This window comes from Oncorhynchus gorbuscha, linkage group LG15, assembly GCF_021184085.1.
Source record: "Oncorhynchus gorbuscha isolate QuinsamMale2020 ecotype Even-year linkage group LG15, OgorEven_v1.0, whole genome shotgun sequence".
NCBI classification, from domain to species: domain Eukaryota; kingdom Metazoa; phylum Chordata; class Actinopteri; order Salmoniformes; family Salmonidae; genus Oncorhynchus; species Oncorhynchus gorbuscha.
Genome location: NC_060187.1, coordinates 70,661,879 through 70,684,084, shown reverse-complemented (window position 1 = coordinate 70,684,084; position 22,206 = coordinate 70,661,879). Strand labels below are relative to the sequence as shown.

At 43.6% G+C, this 22,206-nt stretch overlaps 1 pseudogene; it reads left to right on the top strand.

Annotated features, from left to right (window-relative positions):
* LOC123997315 overlaps positions 1–22,206 on the top strand; it is a 141,041-nt pseudogene that overhangs the window by 56,524 nt on the left and 62,311 nt on the right.

Genomic DNA, 22,206 nt, shown 5'->3' with positions numbered 1-22,206 from the left:
GCATACTATACTGCAGTTTAGAAAGCCGCTAGTAAAAATCAAGTAAAGAAGATTATTATAGTGTCCATTTGGAAATGCATTGTCTCCGCTCCTCTCATGGCCTACATTACAAAGTGTCATCGAGGCATCTTGAAAATATCTAGAAGTGTGTCCTGTGATACACTCAACGGCTGCATCAACGTATCAATTCATGGCCTCCTACTCATATTCCACACAATGTTGGCGTGCGGCTGGGAATAATCATTAATTACATAGACGCATGTTTGAAAGACAAATGCTTGTATATGCCTGTATGCTCTCCATACTTGTGCATCCCACCTGTGTGACCCATTCCCTCTAGTGTAACGTTAGAAATGAAAGCGAATATACAAATACAGAAAGACGACAAACTGTAGACTAGCAGCCTTCACAAGTACATGTGTTGCCAAAAAAGGCGTCCTACAAACGTATCTTTCCAAATTCATTAAAAAGTCATCAATATCGGATTTTTCTCAATGATCTAATGAGAAGTTTATTTGCGGCCCCATGAGTGGACCGAGACGAATCATGTGGATTTGTAGTGTTTCTACACAAACTATTTATATGGTCAACACCCAGCTAGCACAGTCGATTTGGGCCGATTCCTCAATGCTAGCTGTGCATGGTGCAGCCTGCAGGGAAGTATTTGTAGCTGCCCCCATCAGAAAACAAATGTCCGTGCTATCCGGAATCCTCGGGACGTCCATACCCCATTGAAGTAGACATTCAAAGGGGTTAAGGTACGGGAAAAGGTTGGGGTTAGCATTAGGTCATAATTGTGGTTAATGTTAGGGTATGGGTTCAGGTTAGGGTTTAGGATATGGAAGTTCCAAGGATGCTGAATAGCAAATTCAGCAAAAATCATTTCCTTGGTCCTGCGTAACCAAGGAAACAGGTAACACAATTTAATTGGTGGGAAAGTGTTATCTGAGAACTGCAGCGTGAGCCCCTCGAGCCAGCGCGGGACACCAAGGACGAATATATAGGAATTCCACGTGACATGGAAAACTTGCAACTGTTTCCGAAATTCTGATACTGTATTCACACTTCAAAGACATATTCGTGATGGTGTGGAAACAACATGTCTCTCAGCTCGCGTTCTGCGAAGTCCAACTAGAGAACAGGTCCCAACCCGCAGTCCCCGTGGAGTCAATAATGGAAATGCAGGTTTGGTGATGGTATTATCAGCTATTTCGCTTGTGTAGATGTGATTGTAATGTATATTAGTTGGACTGTATATCTTTGTATTTGTCTGGTGGTGGTGGCAAGGTAGCCAATAGCTTGCATCGTGTTGTAGTCCTGTTTCCTTATCCCTGCCAATAAAATGATGGCATTTTCTGGTAATGAAGAGCATGCATATGTAGACTCAAGAGCTCACAATAATTTAAGCATGACTAATGGCTGTATCTGCTTTGAGTCGTGCATAAGACCAGAGCCGTGGTATATTGGCTATATACCACAGCTCCTCTGGCCTTATTGCTATTATAAATTGGATACCAACGTAATTAGAACAGTACAAATAAAAATAGTGTCATACCTATGGTATTTCTTTCAGCCAATCAGCATTCAGGACTCACACTTTATAATTTGCATTATAAACTGGGTGGTTCATTGGCTGACAGCTGTGGTATCTGATAGTATACCACGGGTATGACAAAACATTTATTTTTACTGCTCTAATTACGTTGGTAACCAGTTTATAATAGCAATAAGGCACCTTAGGGGTTTGTGATATATGGCCAATATACCACAACATAGGGCAGCGCACAATTGGCCGAGCGTCGTCCGGGGTGTGGCCCGGGGTAGGCCGTCATTGTAAATAAGAATTTGTTCTTAACTGACTTGCCTAGTTAAATCAAGTTTAAATGTAGAAATATATATTTTAAAAAATGTTATGGGGACATTTTGTGGATATTATGGTGATGTTATGGGGACATTTTGTGGATGTTATAGTAATGTTATGGGGACATTTTGTGGATGTTATAGTAATGTTATGGGGACATGTTGTGCATGTTATGCTGATGTTATGGGGGCCTTCTCTTAGATCCCTCTCTGAGCTCTCACCAGATCATACATAATTCAGTGGGAACTCCAAATGAGATGTCTCACTTTAGAAATCAGCCACGCCTTAGTGGAATACGAATGATCTAACTGCTTTTAAATGCAAAGATGCACAATCCTTTTCCAAGTATCAAACGCTCTCTCACCCCTCGTCCTCGGTCAATATTGTGTAATCTAATGGAATTTCATATTGAGGACCACTTTGGAAACAAGCGTTATAATGAATAGTTTCAAGTGATATCCTCTGGGTCCACACTGTACATTTTGTTGTATATGTCTGTTACCCAAAATAAATTCAATTCAATTCAATAGGCTGGTGTGTTTGTTTCTTGGTGTATGTTGTTCTCTTTGGACAGGCAGTAGCCAAATGCTGGTTGCCCTTTTGAATTTGAAGATTGGGTGAATTGTTTTGTCACTCAACATTTCTCCACACTTGTTGGTCCCATAATTTTTGAAGGATTGGCTCTGTCATATTAATCTTCAGCTCCTGGCACTTTCATCTCACTCCACTCTTCACCACTTTACATTAGTATTATTCCTTTCTAGTTTCAGTACAACATGCATACAACATATATACTGGTGAATGGCTTTTATTAAGAAGTCACTGTGTTCCTTGGTTGGATTGAACTAGGCCTAACCCGAGTTCCACAACATTGGTCGAGGCCAAGTATTGTGTATTGCTCTTTAACACCATCCATTCTCTGTTGGTCAATCCCTTTCTCATGTAATTGGACCACAGGGCTCTTTTATACCTGTCCAGGTGAGACATGTCACATTGTCACTGTCTGTAAGAGTAGCCTCTACTGTATAACAATGACCCATTCAGCCCCCAGCCCCATTGTTGACGTTGGTAAGGCGATAGCACTGCTTTTGATCATTACCTAGCCGGAAGGTGGTCACGCAATACTACCTTATCTAGTTAGCAAGCTTCTGTCTGAAGTGAAAACAATATTATAATTTCAGACAGTAACCTTTGGACTGGAAAATAAGATACTGGTCACTGGCAGTGCTTGTTCTGCAGTGCATGCACTGGAATTCTTGTCTGTTTTCTCATGAATAGTAATTAATGTCAATTAAGAGGGTGGATTCCTTGAATAGCTTGCTTTGTTGAGAGTGGCGATGCTTCACTTTAAACCTGACTATCAAAACAAGGTAAGCTACACAGTTCTGTTACATGACGTTACTTAGGCTACACCCTGGTCCCAATCATGTATTTCATCATGAATGCTTTCCATTGTATTTATCTTAAATACAACAACAGTCTTCTGGACTGTTTACCAGACCATTGTGTAGATAGAGGTTCAGCCTGTAGGCTATGTTGCCCATCTATAAATGATCAATCAGAGGTATGGATTTTACAGTACTGGGGATTCATGAAAATACAGAAGTGGGTAGTAACACACTACAAGTAACACGTTACAGTACTTGAGTAGTTTTCTTTTAGAAATGTGTACTTGAGTAGTTTTCTTTTAGAAATGTGTACTGTACTTTTACTTGAGTAAATTCTGAAGGGAAGAAAATACTTTTAAAAAACTTTTTCAAATGTATCAAAACTGTGTGAATATCACTGTCTTATTGCTTTTATTAGATTCATATTGGCTGCAAAAGGCTCTATTTCTTGTTTGCCTATCTTTAGATTTATTTAGTTCATTGAAACCATGTCACAAGTATCATAATTCAATGTAAAACCTTATACATTTGTATTTAGGTTATTGCTTTTCGATCAATTTACTCAACAAAATAAGCTACTGTAAGAACATAAACAAAACATTGATAGAATGAAAATTAGGCAGATGTGTAGGCTCCTTAACAGCTTCTACCCCCAAGCCTTATCTTCTCGACAGCACTCACCAATCTCTATCTGGAGCTACAGTTGAAGTCGGAAGTTTACATACACCTTAGCCAATGTACTTGGCTAAGGTGTATGTAAACTTCCGACTTCAACTGTTAATCTCAGTTTTTCACAATTCCTAACATTTAATCAGACTAAAAAGTCCCTGTCTTATGTCAGGTAGGATCACCACTTTATCTTAAGAATGTGAAATGTCAGAATAATAGTAGAGAGAATGGTTTAATTCAGCTTTTATTTGTTTCAGCTGTTATTTCTTTCACCACATTCCCAGTGGGTCAGAAGTTTACATACACTCAATTACTATTTGGTAGCATTGCCTTTAAATTGTTTAACTTGGGTCAAATGTTTCGAGTAGCCTTCCACAAGCTTGCCACAATAAGTGGGAAGCTGTTAGTCCTTTTCTTTCTGAAGTATTTCTTGATTTGTTTGGTCAGGATATTTTCATTCAAGCCATTCAGTTCTTATCTGTGCTGAAAGCTTGCAGGCAGTTGAGGCTGCCATTGTGTACGCTTGGTGCTTGGTGCTTTATGCTCGGTGTGCTGTAGCTCTTCTCTGTAGGCTGAAGCCTGAGGTGGCTGCTTGCTCATCATGAGTCTTGGACTGGAATCACTGCCAGCTCAGGGAGCAGGTGTGATGTGTGTGTCGCCCAGCAACCCTTGTCTTGGCTAGCTTATATAAGCATGTATTTCCTCCAGTGGTTCTGTTCAGGCAGTGTGGTGAATCAGTATTGTACTGGCTGGCCTGCGTTGCACATGCTTCGTCTATTGGCACCCTTTTCCCTACATCGTGCACTACTTTTGACCAGAGACCAAGCAGTGCACCATATAGGGAGTAGGGTTGCATTTAGGATGCAGTCTGGAGCTAGTGTTTGTCCAAATAGGTCAATAGCTGTGTTTGGTCTTTCGTGTCCAGGCTTGTTGACTGCTGGGTGCTGCCTCTGATCTGATGCATGCTGTAAATCTTTATCCATCTTCTTCTGCTATCTTCTTCCACAGCCTTCTCCTACTCCCGCCATATACCTGGATGAAACTCATGTGGAGCTATCTTTTAATTGGACTAATCCATTGGGGTTATAAAATAAGCCATAGTAAATGTGACTCAGACTTGGCCTTAACGTCTTTAAAGTGCAATAGACCAGTGTGCCGGCTTGGCATGAATAACTCAACAGTCTGAATGTGACCACACTTTATCCATGGCATCAAATGCATTCTTAGGGGAAAATGTATAGTGTTTGCCAAATAGTAACATGCCAGTGTAGATATAAAGAAATGCAGGAAAAGCTTAAGTGTGCTTAGTATTCTTGGTCTGCCGGTAAATGGTCTGGCCAGTAGCTATAAAATGCTTTTTTGTTAAGTTGCAATGTGCTGAACCCAAAGGGCCTATATCTCAAATTAGACCCTTACAAGTAAAAGGTAGCTTAACCTAGAGCGAAACACTTCTCCAGACAACACAGGCTCAATTCCAGAATGTCATTGGGGAAAATAAAACCAGAGTTTGAAAGCGTCTGCAACCGGCCCACAAAATACAACACAAAGTCGGCTTAATTTATTGGTTTGCCTTTTTCCTGCCGTTACCTAGCAGCACCACTAAGCAACTCATTGTAGTAGATTTTACTATCTCTATTCTCTGTCTTCTTTAACATGAGGCCCCCAGACACTGGGCTGTCCAGGGTAGTGTTATAGGCTAGCCAGAGTGGGATGTTAAGGTTCTATCTGTGCTGTTTGTGCTACTGTCTGGACGTTTCACTGTATATAACCTGTGGATAGCTAGTGGGTAGGAGTGGTATAGAATACAGAGAAAGAGGCATAGCTAAAAAGTCTACAGTATAACATTTTTCTACAGAAAATGTTTTTATCAGAGATCACAGTTCAAGAGATTTCCATGAAGGAATAGGCTATCACTTTCATTTTCACCTCTTTGTGTGGGGTTTTGCTGTTTTTTCATTTTTTTCATGGATTTTGCTGTTAATAACAAAGCTGCAGTATATATTGAAGATATTGTATTTTTTCTGATATTTCTTCAATGGAGTCTGCAAGTGTCCTGAATTATGCTGTCTTGGCTGACATGTGAAAGTGATTGTCATTCTGTGAACCTTTTGAACAATGGCTGACTCAAAGTCTAGAAGGAGCAAAAGGGAGCCTCAATCCTATCTCATATCTAACAGCGAGATTGTTGCATTCAAAGTATGTGTGAATGACTCTGTTGTATCCAGTCATTATCATTTGAATTTCTTTAATTGTTTCCAGGCTGAAATATTAATCAGAATTTGGTTCCGCCTCTTGTCGAAGCAATCCGTCCAGTTTGAATCTGTACTGGGGTTGACTTGATGATGCCTCTCTCTGTCTCTTTGTTTGCAGCAAAAGCTGAAAGAGGAGCGTGAGGCTAAGAGAGCTCAGCTGGATGGCAGACATGACTACGTCCTCAGCATCGTGGCTTCCTGCCTGGGCCTGGAGAAGGCTGACGTGGAGGATGCCATTCTGGAGGGAACTCAGGTAGGGCATAACACTTCATCACCGCTCCACCTCCGTCAATCCCCTGTACTGTGGTCCCTTGTGACAGACTGTTGAGTAGCTGGCCACTGCTTGCGGATGCAACATTAGTTTCTACATTTCAAGATGACCTGTATTGTAATAACTTGTGCAAAAGCGATGGAATCAAGTAAAAGTAAATGAATTGTGGGAACGGTGATTGTGATGAACCTGTCTCCCATAGATTGAACGCATGGAGCAGTTCTTTGTGGCTGAGGGACTTCCTCATATCATGTTCTACTATCAGGATGTGGAGCCAGCTGAAGCAGGTGAGATGATTGGCCATGAAGGGAAATAATAGGGGAATATAATAATAGCAGAGTAATAACACAGTTAATAGTAGAGTTACAGCTCAAAGAGGTTGAATCTTGCGAACAGTTAGATTCATGTATCTTACCCTTCTTCCTGTCATAAAGATGATATAGTGGGTAGTGGGTAACTGCTTTGTTTGTCTCCCTAGCAGCAGCAGCAGCAGCTGTCTTGGCCCCCAACCGGAGTAAGAAGGCCAAGGTGTTTGTCACTGAGGGCAAAGATGTGGCTCTGACTGGTGTCTGTGTGTTCTTCACAAGAGCCAACCTCTCCAAGGCTATCACCTCTGAGAATGTGCACAGGGTGAGTCTCCACCTTACTATCTTACCAACACAAGGCTCTCCAACCCTGTTCCTGGCGAGCTACCGTCCTTTAGGTTTTCACTCCAACCCTAATCTAGCACACCTGAATCTAATAGTTAGCTGGTTGATGGCCTGAATTAGGTTAGTTACAACTGGGGTTGGATTGAAAACCTACTGGAAGGGTAGCTTTCCAGGAACTGGGTTGGAGAACCCTGATCCAACACATAGTCGGCATTATACCTTTTATCAATATTTATATGTCTAAGGGCTTAAACAATTTTCGTATAACAATGCTCTTATCATTCATAACACTATTTACTCTTGCATTCAGGCAAACAATATTAGTAACAGTATGACACGTCAGTCCAATCTTTGCTTCTAAAATGGTGTCATCTCCTGGCCTACTGTGTGGTCATGTCTATCTAAAGTTCTCTGGCCCTGGTAGGAGGTGAATTTCAACATGCTGGACACCACAGAGGTAGGCCTGCTTAAAAGTGTGGAGCAGCTGCTGTCTGAGATCTTCATACCCAGCCTGAAGAAGATGGACCATGGCTGGGGAGAGCTGGCCAGCCCACAGGCCCAGTCAGTTAAACAGAACTTCATTAGCTCACTGGACAGCTTTGTGTCTGTGCTGGCCGGGGCGCAGGAGAGCCTGCAGGAGAAGGTAGGTGACGTGCAAGCTCAAACGACCTGGCTTCAAATACTACTTCAAATATCTAAATTACTTTCACATGCATTTCAAAGTACTTATTCAGATGTGTTTTATTTGAAAAGACAAGTAGTTGAATATTGGAATGTATTTGGAAAACTCAAATACACTGACTCAAATACACTCCCATGTATTTAACCCAGGTATTTGAAAATAGTATTTGAAATAAGTATTTTCAAATACTTTCAAAAAAGTATGCTATTTACAGGGGAAAAAATGAAAATACTTTCAATATATGTAGTTTATTCAGGCCACATTATTTGAAAATACTCAAATACGCAGAAAATAAGTATTTAAATAACAAATAATCAAATACACACACATGCTTATCAAAACAATCAAATGTAATTTTGCAATTACGGATATATGGATATACAATTGATATCATTAATCGTTTCATTTAGGTGAATCTAAAAGTGTGTGACGAATTTGACCTGAAGACACTGAAAGGCCCGTCTGACTACATTGCTGTGGCTAACAGCGCAGAGGCAACAGAGAAGATAGAGGCCTGTATGAAAGTGTGGATCAAACAGATTGAACAGGTAAAATAGATTGAACCTCAATAGCACACCTTTCTCCTCCATGGACCTGTTTAATTGTGGGTGGAGGTGTGTGTTCAATATAGTAAATACAATCCAACTTTATTTATCCACTCAGGGGAAATTACATCAAGATCCACCACATCTAATACAATTGACAGATATTGCATTCCCCAATCAGCATTGATTGTGTTGTATCCAGGTGCTGGCTGAGAGTGACCAGCTGAGGAAGGAGGCAGATGACCTGGGGCCGCGGGCCGAGCTGGACCACTGGAAGAAACGCATGTCCCGCTTCAACTACCTCCTGGACCAGCTGAAGAGCCCCGATGTCAAATCTGTCCTGGGCGTTCTCATGATGGCCAAGTCAAAACTCATCAAGGTGAGCAAGCTGTTACACCCTGTCCTCCGTAACACAGGAGTAGATGCTAAAGGCCTGCTAATATTTGTAAGTCGCTCTGGATAAGAGCGTCTGCTAAATGACTTAAATGTAAATGTAAATGTAATAAAATGTTAAAATCTCAATTTCGATTTTTGCTACTTGAGACTCGTTCGTGGGAGTTGGTCACATTAAAACATTAAAATAAAGCACTCCTCTATGCTTAGTGTACATGGCTCTCATATCTGAATTCAGTTGGTGTTTCCTGTATTACTGTAGCAGAATAGGCACAGTGTATGTTTGATGACTGTATCTGTCCCACCAGTCCTGGCGAGAGCTGGACACCAGGATCACTGACTCAGCCAACGAGGCCAAGGACAATGTGAAGTACCTCTACACTCTGGAGAAGTTCTGTGACCCGCTCTACAACAGTGACCCTGTGAGAGACTAATATTGTATACAGTTTTCAATATCTTCCTCTAAGATTTACTAACAACAGATTTACATAGTTTTCCAGTTTCCCGGACACAGATAATGCCTAATCCTGGACTAAGAAGCACTCTCAATTAAAAACCCTGTAGTCCAGGACTAGGTTTAATCTGCGAAACCGGTCTACTATGTACAGTTGCAAGTCGGAAGTTAACTTTCACTTAGGTTAGAGTTATTAAAACTCGTTTTCAACCACTCCACACATTTCTTGTTATCAAACTATAGTTTTGGCAAGACGGTTAGGACATCTACTTTGTGCATGAAACAAGTAATTTTTCCAACAATTGTTTACAGACAGATTATTTCACTTATAATTTACTGAATCACAATTCCAGTGGGTCAGAAGTTTACATACACTAAGTTGACTGTGCCTTTAAACAGCTTGGAAAATTCCATAAAATGATGTCATGGCTTTAGAAGCTTCTGATTGGCTAATTCACATCATTTGAGTCAATCGGAGGTGTACCTGTGGATGTATTTCAATGCCTACCTTCAAACTCAGTGTCTCTTTGCTTGACATCATGGGACAATCAAAAGAAATCAGCCAAGACATCAGAAAAATAATTGTAGCCCTCCACAAGTCTGATTCATCCTTGGGAGCCATTTCCAAACGCCTGAAGGTACCACGTTCATCTGTACAAACAATAGTATGCAAGTATAAACACCATGGGACCATGCAGCCATCATACCGCTCAGGAAGGAGACACATTCTGTCTCCTAGAGATGAACGTACTTTGGTGCGAAAAGTGCAAATCAATCCCAGAACAACAGCAAAGGACCTTGTGAAGATGCTGGAGGAAACAGGTACAAAAGTATCTATATCCACAGTAAAACGAGTCCTATATCGACATAACCTGAAAGGCCGCTCAGCAAGGAAGAAGCCACTGCTCCAAAACCACGATAAAAAAGCTAGACTACGGTTTGTAAGTGTGCATGGGGACAAAGATTGTACTTTTTGGAGAAATGTCCTCTGGTCTGATGAAACAAAAATAGAGCTGTTTGGCCATAATGACCATTGTTATGTTTGGAGGAAAAAGGGTGATGCTTGCGAGCCGAAGAACACCATCCCAACCGTGAAGCACGGGCGTGACAGCATCATGTTGTGGGGGTGCTTTGCTGCAGGAGGGACTGATGCACTTCACAAAATAGATGGCATCATGAGGGAGGAACATTATGTGGATATATTGAAGCAATATCTCAATACATCAGTCAGGAAGTTAAAGCTTGGTCGCAAATGGGTCTTACAAATAGACAACGACCCCAAGCATTCTCAAAATGGCTTAAGGACAACAAAGTCAAGGTATTGATGTGGCCATCCCAAAGCCCTGACCTCAATCCTATAGAAAATGTGTGAGCAGAACTGAAAAAGCGTGTGCGAGCAAGGAGGCCTACAAACCTGACTCAGTTACACCAGCTCTGTCAGGAAGAGTGGGCCAAAATTCACCCAACTCATTGTGGGAAGCTTGTGGAAGGCTACCCGAAACATTTGTCACAAGTTAAACAATTTAAAGGCAATGCTACCAAATACTAATTGAGTGCATGTAAACTTCTGACCCACTGGGAATGTGATGAAATAAATATAATCTGAAATAAATCATTCTCTCTACTATTATTCTGACATGTCACATTCTTAAATAAAGTGGTGATCCTAACTGACCTAAGACAGGGAATTTTTACTCTGATTAAGTGCCAGGAATTGTGAAAAACTGAGTTTAAATGTGTTTGGCTAAGGTGTATTTAAACTTCCAACTTCAACTGTATATCGATCTTAATGGATTTGAAAACTCATCATTGTATGATTGTATTGTGTGCTAAATGAACGCAGGTGTCGATGGTAGAGGCCATTCCAGGCCTGATCAACGCCATCCGCATGATCCACAGGATTTCCCGCTACTACAACACCTCAGAGAAGATCACCTCCCTGTTTGTCAAGGTCATTATTGCTATGATACTGTATTTAACCACCAAGAAGACTAGGTGACTGTAAATCTCCTAGAAGCTGGCAAATGTATTACATTTCCTCATTAGAAGGGTATTAAAATGAATATGGTCAATTCTTCTTTGATGTTCATGGTGCATTTGGCCTCACCACCTGGTCTCATGTTAGCTGAAGTGCTGTCTACTTTCCTTCCAAGCCTGTTAACCAGTCATCCCATCGAGGTTGCTTATTAGAGAGGCACGCAAAATGTATCGTTTTTTATTCTTTTTATTCATGTCTTAGGTTACCAACCAGATGATTACAGCATGTAAGACTTACATCACCAACAACGGGTCTGCGTCCATATGGGACCAGCCTCAGGGTGTTGTAGCTGAGAAACTGAAAGCTGCTATCCACCTAAACCAGGTACTGCTTTCATATACCAAGTACTTGTTCAACACACTTTAACCAGATAATTTCAAATACTGTGCCAAATCAAGGCACAAAGAAATGTCCGTTTTGAAAGTACAGGCCCTTAAGAGCTTTAATCTATAAATTATTTATTATCTCTGGTGTAATACCGTCACATCCTTTACACACTTCTCACAAATGAACTATTTTACAGTATAACTTCCTTTCCATGCTCCTCCAATGACTTTTCTTCTGGATCCCATCTATCTCATTATAGGAGTACCAGAAGTGCTTCCACAAGACCAAGGAGAAGCTGGAGCAGAGTCCCTCCGAGAGGCAGTTTGATTTCAGTGAGATGTACATCTTTGGGAAGTTTGAGACGTTCCAACGACGCCTCTATAAGATCCTCAACATGTTCAGCACCATCACTACCTACTCAGCCCTACAGGACTCCAAGATAGAAGGCCTGGAAACTATGGCAACCACATTTCAGGTACACAGTCTGGAGATTAGAGTACTTTGTAGACGTTACCCTTTTAGGCATAACTTTTTTAATCATTTATGTAAATCAATTACATTTTTAGACGTTACCCTTTTTTAACGTTACCTTTTAGACGTTACCTTTTTTACGTTGCCTTTTTACACGTTACCTTTTTACATGCTACCTTTTTAGACGTTACCTTTTTAGACGTTACCTTTTTACATGCTACCTTTTTAGACGTTACCTTTTTAGACGTTACCTTTTTACATGTTACCTTTTTATACGTTACCTTTTTAGACGTTACCTTTTTAGACGTTACCTTTTTAGACGTTACCTTTTTACATGCTACCTTTTTTTTACGTTACCTTTTTACATGCTACCGTTACCTTTTTAGACGTTACCTTTTACGTTACCTTTTACATGCTTACGTTACCTTTTTTTTTAGACGTTACTTTTTAGGCGTTACCTTTTTTACGTTACCTTTTTACCTTTTTAGACGTTACGTTACCTTTTTTACATGCTACCTTTTTACATGCTACCTTTTTAGATGTTACCTTTTTAGACGTTACCTTTTTACATGCTACCTTTTTAGACGTTACCTTTTTAGACGTTACCTTTTTACATGCTACCTTTTTAGACGTTACCCTTTTTACATGTTACCTTTTTACGTTACCTTTTTAGACGTTACCTTTTTTACCTTTTTAGACGTTACCTTTTTACATGCTACCTTTTTAGACGTTACCTTTTTAGATGTTTTCCCTTGCAACTGTAGTAATGTTAGTTCTGCTCTTTCTATTGCTTCCGCTGGACAGACTGCAGAAATGCAGGGGACATGGGAGGTAACTTTTGCCACATAGTTTTTTTTTGTCCTTGTTTTTGTCCGTCAGTGCATGCCTCATCATCATTATCATCAACTCTACCAAGCATATAGCCATACTAAACTCCTGACTGTAATGATCAGGAGCCATTTCACAAAGTAAAAAGTCATATTTGTTACTCATCACAAAACGTGTCCTCAATTGATTGGATTGCGTTGAACAGCATTAGTTTTAATGAGCAGAAGCTGATCCATTACTTAGTCCTGATGGCCTTTTGTGAAGATTGACAGTTTGTTTACAGCAGCCAGGATATACATATTTCATGGTAAGCTGCTCATTGGAGAAATGACTGCTATTTTATACACTGCCTTTCATCCCTGCCATTGTATATGGAGGATCTTTAAATAGGGATGGTGTCCAGCCAGAAGCTGCATGTCATCGTCATTCTACATTCTATATTATGTGGCCTACTACTCTGATTAAAATTAAATTAAACCCAACAGTCTCACAACATTCAACAGAAACATTGTTGACAGTCGTTTGGCTTTGGTTGGAATGAATACAGACACAAGAAATGATCAAAAGCCTCAAGAGCTTTGGAAAGAATGGAAAATAACCTGTCTGCCTTTTATTTTCAGAGCATTGTATTGAGCATAAAGAAAAAGCAATACAGTTTCCTTGATCAGAGAAGAACAGACTTTGATCAGGACTATGATGAGTTTTGTAAAAATACCGCTGCCTTGCATGTAAGTCCACATTTAATAGCAAACTTACCGGTAAATCATAACAAAACACTTCTGAATAATCGCATAATTTACTTGCACAATTGTTTGTTGTGTTCATTTGCTTTCAGAATCAGCTGAAGACCTTCATGGATAACACATTCGATAACATTCAAAACACAGAGAGGGCTTTGAATGTACTGAAGAAATGTGAAAGGTACCGTTATTTCAATCCACCTCTATTTCAAACTAACCTTCAATTCATTTCAGTCCATTTAACAGCCATTTCATTCATTCTTCATTTGATATCAAAATCTCCCCTTACATCACTAAGACTGGGCATCCCAGACCTGGGCATCGATGAGAAGTACCAGCAGATCCTTCAGAACTATGGGAGAGACATAGAGATGGTGTCCCGTAACTACACCAAGCAGAAGATGGATCCCCCCATTGGACGGGACCTGCCCCCGGTAGCCGGTAAGATCCTGTGGGCCCGCCAGCTGTACCGGAGGATCCAGGAACCCATGGATCTGTTTCAGGAATCACCTGGGGTGCTGGCTACGGCCGATGCCAAACGCATCATCAGGAACTACAACAGGGTGGCCAGGGTGCTGCTGGAGTTTGAGATGCTCTACCACAGTGGATGGATGAAGCAGGTGAGACAGGGCCCCTCCTGGTTGTCTTATTTATTGTGATCTTAAAGGCAAAACTTAATCAGCATTCATACTCTGAGACTCTTGACACGGTCTCTGGTGTACTGGCTGGACCTATACTCCAGAAGCATAGCAGCGTTAACTGTTACTGTTATTAATGTTGATCTGTACCTTATCTGTAGCCTGGTCCCAGATCTGTGCTGTCGTAGTTGGCAAGACTGATATTACTTTTCATTGACTTGTTGATTTCCCACAGACATACTGTAGATTACTCATATGACTCATACGCTCTCTTGCTCTCTCTCTCCATCTCTCTCTCGCGCTCTCTCGCTTGCTCTCTCCCTCTCTCTGGTCTCTCTCACTCTCTCTCACTCAATCTCTCACACTCATGCTGTCTCTCTACATTTCTCTCTCTCTTTCCCTCTACATCTCTCTCTGTCACGACTTCCGCCGAAGTCAGTCCCTCTCCTTGTTCCGGTGTTCGGCGGTCGACGTCATTTTCCATTGGTTTTGTCTTGTCTTCCTTCACACCTGGTTCCAATCCCATCAATGACATTTTGTGTATCTAACCCCCTTTTTCCCCTCATGTCCGTGTCGGAGATTGTTTGATTGTATGTTTGTGTATTATGTGTTGGTGCGCAACGGGTTTTGTACCCACTTTTTATTATTTTGTCATTTTGGTTTTGGAGTTTTGTGAAGCACTGATTAAACAACTCTGTTTATACCAAGTTCGATTCTCCTGCGCCTGACTTCCCTGCCACCAACACGCACCCATTACACTCTCTCTCTTTCTCTCTCTTTCTCTATCTCACTCTTTCCCAATCTCACTCTTTCCCACTCCCCAGATCGAGGAGGTCAGACTGGGCCTCCAGGCCTCTTTGCTGGTCAAATGTCCCGATACGGGGGACCTGTTTGTCAACTTTGACCCCCAGATCCTGACTCAGATTAGGGAGACAGACTGCATGACCAGGATGAGGCTGGAGATTCCTCCCTTCGCAGCCATCTTACAGCAGAAACAAGATGCCCTCAAGAAGAACTACAACAAGCTGCAGGTACTCTCTGTTTTCCATGATGCCTTTTGATCAATGGACGCATATTGAGCATGATACTGTATCCTGTATCTTTAAAAAGCTTTACATACACTCAACGACAGTAATACAAGGGCTGTCATTTCAATTCATTTTGAATTGAGTAGGAAGTCCTATGGGCTGATATTTAGTCAGGAGAATCTTAATGCGATGATCAGAAGACATTATAAGGGTGAAGACATTATAACGGCAGGTATTAAGTAAAGTGTATTAAGTAAAATTTCTCTATTTCTGACGCCCATCCACAGCTGGTTCTGACGGAGAACGCCAGGGTCCGGGCTAAGATCCAGAGTGCCTTTGGGCAACTGGTGATACCTCATGTTGCTAAGGTAGACAAAGCTATTCTGCCAGGCCTAACCTCCCTCAACTGGACCTCACTGAACATCGAGAAATACCTCAGCCGCATCAACAGTGCTCTCAGTATGTAACCATGTCCAATCTAACCTTGTCAGCACTGTACTGTGCTCGGTCATAGCACCATACTATAAAACAGGAGAACAATCTCACCACAATAACCAGAACCGTAAGTACACCGAAACTTTGATCGCAGCTAATTGTGCCTGATCAACTCATGTCAAATATCCCATTGGAAAAAGTTATATCTGCTGTCCCAGTGAGCAAAGCTGATTGTAACTGCTGTTTCCTTGTGACCCCCGGTGACACCGTGGTGCTGTGCATGACCTCTGACCTGTAACCTGTGTGTCCAGCGGACCTGGAGCTGCTGATGGACAGAGTGAATGACCTGGTGGAGTTCAGGATAGACGCTGTGCTGCAGGAGATGAGTGGAGCCACACTGTGGGTTCTGCCCCTGGAGGAACCTTTCAGCTGTGAAGAGTTCTTTCAGACCACCAGGGTAAACAAAGATTCCCTCTGCATTACTCATGTGTTATACACATACATGCTTGTTAGGCATAATAATTGCATCATCAACAGCCTGTAATGGTAACACAGTCACCCATCGTCAGTGATAACAACATTGTCCAGACAAAACAGTATATTTAGTTCAGTACTAGTTCAGTATAAACACAATCTTTATGCATATAGGACCAGGGGTAAGCAACCCTGGTCCTGGAGTGTTGCAGGTACAGGTATTTGATTTAACTGACCTGGTTGGGGTGCCTAGTTGGAACAAAATCCTGCAGTACCTGCAGCACTCCAGGAACAGGGTTGCCTACCCCTGATATAGGCTAATGTACTTTATTCTGTTATATCATGGTAGGAGCTGTGTATAAAGGGAGCTCAGAGTCTCCATGCCAAGAGTTCCCTGGTGGAGGAGGCAACCAATGAGCTCATCAACATGCTGCTGGAGTTTGAGCTGAACAAGGAGGGGGAGGAGGAACTGCTAGAGGAGAGCAGGACTAATATGGACCTAGTGGAGAGTGAAGGTACTGTAACCTACAGTTTTAACTGTGATAATCATGATGCCGCAAAATGCAAACGGAGAGTGATAACAGGGTCAGCAGAATACAAGGGAAAGGGTACAATAGCAAAACGATTGTTCAGGTGCACAAAGACTGACTGTTACAGACTGAAAATGAGAACGTGTGCGTGCCTGTGTACATGCAGGTGTATTCACGTCTGTTCATGCCTCTTCCCAGGGGAGGAGGGTAAGTCAGAGGGTCGCATCAACCTGCTGTCTCGTAACACCACGGCAGCGAGCATCACAGGCCCCCCGTCTCCCCTGGTGAAGAGGAAGAAGAAGAAAGACCTGCTGGAGGTGATGGAGGAGGAGGCTGAAGAGCTTCTGTCCCACTTCAACCAACGTAACGTGGACGCCCTGCTGAGGCTCACACGCAACACCCTGGAGACCCTCCGCAAACGCCTCCACGCCTCCTCACTACTGCACTTCCTGAGTAAGTTCCATCAATCTAATGTATTTATAAAGCCCCTTTTACATTAGCAGTTGTCACCAAGTGCAACCCTTTGAGCTCAACCCTATCCATGTTGGAGTAAGGTGGGGCCGTCATGAGGGTTTCCCATTCCATTTCTCACTACTTCAATATCGGCCCTCCACCCACAGCAGAGAGTGATTCCCCCAGCCGTCTGAAGGGCAGTGGTCAGCAGCCTATCTTCAGGACCAGTGTGACCCTGTCCATCCCCAACATCGCCATGGTCCCAGCCCTGGAAGAGGTCCAGCAGGCTCTGAACCGGGCTGTGGAGAGTGTGGTCAGTGTTAGCAAAGGAGTCGGCCAGTGGAGCAAGGAGAGGATCTCCAAGGTGGGCTTGTTGTGGCTTAAAGCTTCAATATCAAATAATTTCTGGGTAACAATTAAGTACCTTACTGTGATTGTTTTCAATTAGAAGGGAAAAAATTGCTTCATAGCAAAGAGCTATTTCTCAAGCAATAATTTGTTAGGACTGTCTGAGTGTGGTCTGTGTGGGGAGAGGAAAACTGAAACTAGCTGTTATCGTCAGGACAAAACTCCATCCCACCAAAACAGGCTGAAATGTCAGGCAGTCTTTCCAAACAGCTCGTACAATTATCACTTTCATATTATTCCAACATCATAGTGTGGAATTATATATAAAACACTTTCAAATCAAATCATGAGATTAAGGTTTTAGTTTTTCTTAAAACAAAGACCAAACATGAATTATTATGTTCATGCCAACACAGAGGAAGATGAGTGAGAGAGGCATGGCTGCTCTGAGACAGGACAAGAGTGACAGTGAGTCAGAGGACGGAGAGACCACCTACAGGAGCCTGCCTAATAGCAGTACTTCAGACATCTCCGCCTCTGTGATCCAGGCTATACCTTTCCAGGCCAGGAACTACTACAAGAGTGTGTCTGAGAACAAGGAGATCATCAAGCTGGTGTCTGTGCTCAGCACCTCCATCAACTCTACCAAGAAGGTACATACAGGTGTACACACAAAATAAAAATTAAACGTCTGTTTCTCCTGTGTTCCTAACGTTCTGACCTTAGTGTGTCAAATTCTAACTATTTTGTGTTTGATACGGACACCTATCCCCTAAGATGTTGATGTGAAAAGGAGACATAAATCAAATCAGTTCAATTCAAACTTTATTGAAAGTGCATTTAAGAGCTGGCTGTTGTGTTGTTAACAAGGATGTGGTGAATGCTCTGGACCACTTCAGTCGTTACCACCACATCTGGAGGAAGGAGCGAGAGGACACCATCCAGAAGTTCAGCCAGGGCAGCCCTCTGCTGTCTGAGTTTGAGTCTCAGATCCTCTACTACAAAGACCTGGAGCTGGAGATCAACGCTGAGCCTGAGTACATCACTGTGGGAGCTCTGGCCCTGTATACAGGTAGAGTACATCCTTGTAGGAGCTCTGGCCCTCTATCCAGGTAGAGTACATCACTGTAGGAGCTCTGGCCCTGTATACAGGTAGAGTACATCACTGTAGGAGATCTGGCCCTGTATACAGGTAGAGCACATCACTGTAGGAGCTCTGGCCCTCTATCCAGGTAGAGTACATCACTGTGGGAGCTCTGGCCCTGTATACAGGTAGAGTACATCACTGTAGGAGCTCTGGCCCTCTATCCAGGTAGAGTACATCACTGTGGGAGCTCTGGCCCTGTATACAGGTAGAGTACATCACTGTAGGAGCTCTGGCCCTGTATACAGGTAGAGCACATCACTGTGGGAGCTCTGGCCCTCTATACAGGTAGAGTACATCACTGTGGGAGCTCTGGCCCTCTATCCAGGTAGAGTACATCACTGTGGGAGCTCTGGCCCTCTATACAGGTAGAGTACATCACTGTGGGAGCTCTGGCCCTGTATACAGGTAGAGTACATCACTGTAGGAGCTCTGGCCCTCTATCCAGGTAGAGTACATCACTGTAGGAGCTCTGGCCCTGTATACAGGTAGAGTACATCACTGTAGGAGCTCTGGCCCTGTATACAGGTAGAGCACATCACTGTAGGAGCTCTGGCCCTCTATCCAGGTAGAGTACATCACTGTGGGAGCTCTGGCCCTGTATACAGGTAGAGTACATCACTGTAGGAGCTCTGGCCCTCTATCCAGGTAGAGTACATCACTGTGGGAGCTCTGGCCCTGTATACAGGTAGAGTACATCACTGTAGGAGCTCTGGCCCTGTATACAGGTAGAGCACATCACTGTGGGAGCTCTGGCCCTCTATACAGGTAGAGTACATCACTGTGGGAGCTCTGGCCCTCTATCCAGGTAGAGTACATCACTGTGGGAGCTCTGGCCCTGTATACAGGTAGAGTACATCACTGTAGGAGCTCTGGCCCTGTATACAGGTAGAGCACATCACTGTGGGAGCTCTGGCCCTCTATACAGGTAGAGTACATCACTGTGGGAGCTCTGGCCCTGTATACAGGTAGAGTACATCACTGTAGGAGCTCTGGCCCTGTATACAGGTAGAGTACATCACTGTAGGAGCTCTGGCCCTCTATCCAGGTAGAGTACATCACTGTGGGAGCTCTGGTCCTCTATACAGGTAGAGTACATCACTGTGGGAGCTCTGGCCCTCTATACAGGTAGAGTACATCACTGTGGGAGCTCTGGCCCTCTATACAGGTAGAGTACATCACTGTAGGAGCTATGGCCCTCTATACAGGTAGAGTACATCACTGTGGGAGCTCTGGCCCTCTATCCAGGTAGAGTACATCACTGTGGGAGCTCTGGCCCTCTATACAGGTAGAGTACATCACTGTAGGAGCTATGGCCCTCTATACAGGTAGAGTACATCACTGTGGGAGCTCTGGCCCTCTATCCAGGTAGAGTACATCACTGTGGGAGATCTGGTCCTCTATACAGGTAGAGTACATCACTGTGGGAGCTCTGGCCCTCTATACAGGTAGAGTACATCACTGTGGGAGCTCTGGCCCTCTATACAGGTAGAGTACATCACTGTAGGAGCTATGGCCCTCTATACAGGTAGAGTACATCACTGTAGGAGCTATGGCCCTCTATACAGGTAGAGTACATCACTGTAGGAGCTCTGGCCCTCTATACAGGTAGAGTACATCACTGTGGGAGCTCTGGCCCTCTATACAGGTAGAGTACATCACTGTGGGAGCTCTGGCCCTCTATACAGGTAGAGTACATCACTGTAGGAGCTATGGCCCTCTATCCAGGTAGAGTACATCACTGTGGGAGCTCTGGCCCTCTATACAGGTAGAGTACATCACTGTGGGAGCTCTGGCCCTCTATACAGGTAGAGTACATCCCTGTAGGAGCTATGGCCCTCTATACAGGTAGAGTACATCCCCGTAGGAGCTCTGGCCCTCTATACAGGTAGAGTACATCACTGTGGGAGCTCTGGCCCTCTATACAGGTAGAGTACATCACTGTGGGAGCTCTGGCCCTCTATACAGGTAGAGTACATCCCTGTAGGAGCTCTGGCCCTCTATACAGGTAGAGTACATCACTGTGGGAGCTCTGGCCCTCTATACAGGTAGAGTACATCACTGTGGGAGCTCTGGCCCTCTATACAGCTAGAGTACATCACTGTGGGAGCTCTGGCCCTGTATACAGGTAGAGTACATCACTGTGGGAGCTCTGGCCCTGTATACAGGTAGAGTACATCACTGTAGGAGCTCTGGCCCTCTATACAGGTAGAGCACATCACTGTGGGAGCTCTGGCCCTCTATACAGGTAGAGTACATCACTGTGGGAGCTGTGGCCCTCTATCCAGGTAGAGTACATCACTGTGGGAGCTCTGGCCCTGTATACAGGTAGAGTACATCACTGTAGGAGCTCTGGCCCTGTATACAGGTAGAGCACATCACTGTGGGAGCTCTGGCCCTCTATACAGGTAGAGTACATCACTGTGGGAGCTCTGGCCCTGTATACAGGTAGAGTACATCACTGTAGGAGCTCTGGCCCTGTATACAGGTAGAGTACATCACTGTAGGAGCTCTGGCCCTCTATCCAGGTAGAGTACATCACTGTGGGAGCTCTGGTCCTCTATACAGGTAGAGTACATCACTGTGGGAGCTCTGGCCCTCTATACAGGTAGAGTACATCACTGTAGGAGCTATGGCCCTCTATACAGGTAGAGTACATCACTGTGGGAGCTCTGGCCCTCTATCCAGGTAGAGTACATCACTGTGGGAGCTCTGGCCCTCTATACAGGTAGAGTACATCACTGTAGGAGCTATGGCCCTCTATACAGGTAGAGTACATCACTGTGGGAGCTCTGGCCCTCTATCCAGGTAGAGTACATCACTGTGGGAGATCTGGTCCTCTATACAGGTAGAGTACATCACTGTGGGAGCTCTGGCCCTCTATACAGGTAGAGTACATCACTGTGGGAGCTCTGGCCCTCTATACAGGTAGAGTGCATCACTGTAGGAGCTATGGCCCTCTATACAGGTAGAGTACATCACTGTACAGGAGCTATGGCCCTCTATACAGGTAGAGTACATCACTGTAGGAGCTCTGGCCCTCTATACAGGTAGAGTACATCACTGTGGGAGCTCTGGCCCTCTATACAGGTAGAGTACATCACTGTAGGAGCTCTGGCCCTGTATACAGGTAGAGTACATCACTGTGGGAGCTCTGGCCCTCTATCCAGGTAGAGTACATCACTGTACAGGGAGCTCTGGCCCTCTATACAGGTAGAGTACATCACTGTGGGAGCTCTGGCCCTCTATACAGGTAGAGTACATCACTGTGGGAGCTCTGGCCCTCTATACAGGTAGAGTACATCCTGTAGGAGCTATGGCCCTCTATACAGGTAGAGTACATCCTATACAGGTAGAGTAGGAGCTCTGGCCCTCTATACAGGTAGAGTACATCACTGTGGGAGCTCTGGCCCCCTATACAAGGTAGAGTACATCACTGTGGGAGCTCTGGCCCTCTATACAGGTAGAGTACATCCCTGTAGGAGCTCTGGCCCTCTATACAGGTAGAGTACATCACTGTGGGAGCTCTGGCCCTCTATACAGGTAGAGTACATCACTGTGGGAGCTCTGGCCCTGTATACAGGTAG